Source organism: Heteronotia binoei, chromosome 11, assembly GCF_032191835.1.
Source record: "Heteronotia binoei isolate CCM8104 ecotype False Entrance Well chromosome 11, APGP_CSIRO_Hbin_v1, whole genome shotgun sequence".
NCBI classification, from domain to species: Eukaryota; Metazoa; Chordata; class Lepidosauria; order Squamata; family Gekkonidae; genus Heteronotia; species Heteronotia binoei.
In genome coordinates this window covers 31,633,195-31,635,467 of record NC_083233.1, presented here as the reverse complement: position 1 = coordinate 31,635,467, position 2,273 = coordinate 31,633,195, and the positions used below count along the sequence as shown (strand labels likewise).

Genomic DNA, 2,273 nt, shown 5'->3' with positions numbered 1-2,273 from the left:
AGGTTAGGCTAATTGGCATCTTAAGTACAGCAGAATGACCCTTAGTTAAGCCATCATTGGATCAAGTGGTAGGGTGGACTGTGGATGAAATGTTCTTGGTGAATGAGCAACACCAACCAAGTGCTTAGCTCCATAAGCAGCATGTGCAGGGACAGGGGTTAGGTTTTACACCTTCTTCCACTGATTTACATACAGATAAGGATGAATGAAACCAATAGTGATGCTGCCTAATTCTGGAGCAAGGGCGGGTTTACTCAAAATGTTAGTAGCTGCAATCCATCAGGATCGGAAGCTGCGCTACAGCTATGCCACCCTGATCACTTATGCCATCAATTCATCGCCTGCCAAGAAGATGACCCTTAGTGAGATCAATCACTGGATTTGTGACAACTTTCCCTACTACAAGAATGCTGGAATTGGCTGGAAGAATTCAATTTGTCACAATCTGTCTCTGAACAAATGCTTCCAGAAAGTGCCTCACCCATGGGATGACCCTGGAAAGGGTTCTTACTGGACAATAGATACCTGTCCTGACATCTCCTGGAAGAGGCGGCACCCACCCGATGATGATTTATCATAGGACTCCCCGGAGCAAGAAGCAAGCAAGAGCTCCCTGGGGGATGACCCTGTCAGCTCAGATACTTCACTGTCCCCTGAGTCCATGCCCCAGCTGTCCCTGCAAAGCACCTCACCAATTGGCAGCTACAGTCAGAACGCAGGGCCCGTGGATGTGGCAGCCACTGTGGCCAGAGGGCAGAACCACAAAGGAATGGATGTGCCTCCACCCCACTACAGCACCAGCCACAACTTGAAATTCTCCTACTCTGAGATCAACTTCCAGGATCTGAACTGGTCATTCTGGAATTTGTATAAATTGATGCTTGAGAAATCCTCCTCCTACTCCTAGCATGATTTCTCTTCCCTCCTGGATGACATGCAGCCCTCCAATCACAGTTACTACAAGTACCAACAGCAGCAGCAGATGCCCTCAGCAGTGAAGGCAGCACCTTTCCTCCACACGCCAACCCCAGAAGGCTGCCCATCCCAGGGTGGCAAGCAGCAGCAGGCAAATGAGAACTATGGCCTGTGATGTCCCTTCACCCCTCTCCCATGCAACATGGAGGATATCACCAGCATCAGCAGCACCACCCACACTCCCATTCGCAGCAACAGCAGCAGCAGCAATCGCAGGCTTCCATCAATAGTGCTGGCTTTGTATTCCCCTCAGATTGGTGCCCCAACATTGATTCCCTGAAAGAAAGTTTCAAGATGGTGAACCAATTGAACTGATCAAGCATTGAACACTCTCAGTTCTCAGAGTTGATGGAGAGTCTATGCCAAGCTGAGCATAAGAACTGGACCCTTGACCAGCATCACATAGCCAACCTCTGTGACTCCCTCAATCACTTCCTGACCCAGACTGGCTAGCTCCTTCACTTGGGAGGCCCCCAGCAGCCTCCTCGCATCTCCAAGTCCTGTGCCGTGAACAGTGGCAAGCGAGAGCGGCTCGTGAACCAAGTGAACTCCTATAGTCAGCCGCAGCCTCTGAGTCTCTATTCTGGACCATCTCCCATGTACCAGATGCCCATCCAGGACTCTCCAGCATATAATTACCCAGGTCATCATGTGGTTCCACAGCCACCTCCAGGCTCCAGTGAGGAAATCCCTGATGATTTCAACTGGGATTTTATCACCTAGCAAGTTACAGACTTGACCGCATGTCCCTTGTGTAGGGGGTGGGAAGGGGAGTCTAGGGGGGAAGGGGGCACTCAGTAGCAGGGCTAGCTCCCTCCGCCTCTTTGTCTTGCCCGTATATAGGTATATATCCTCTCCTTCTGCCAGAGAAGCTGCTGTAAGATGCTGCCTAAAATAATCCTTCCAAATGCCCTGTTTTGCCCTCTTTTCTCTTCTTTAGTTTGTTGTTCTTCTTCTTATTAATATTATTCTCCATAATTGTGTACAGCCCGCCCCCACTCCATCTTCTGATCTTGGATGTGACCTGCTGCCTGGCAGCTGTTGAGGGAGGGCTGGTGGAAGACTGTTTTGTGGTGCCATGAGAGAAATCCTGGAGTATGACTTTTCCTTCCTCCATCGTCACTCGTTAAAAAAAAAATAAAAAATAGCTGCAGTGGGTTGCTTGTTAGTAGAAACTTGCACTAATTTAGGGATGCTTAATTGTTATAGATTAGTGAATTAGACAATCCACATACTGGTATCTCATGATCTTATCTGGTGGTACTGGTGCAAAAGAAGTGTCCAACAAGCAGACAAAA

The 2,273-nt window shown here is 48.9% G+C and overlaps 1 pseudogene; it reads left to right on the top strand.

Moving 5' to 3' along the window:
- Window positions 1-259: 259 nt before the first annotated feature.
- LOC132578967 (forkhead box protein J2-like) lies at window positions 260-1,935 on the top strand (annotated as a pseudogene).
- Window positions 1,936-2,273: the final 338 nt, after the last annotated feature.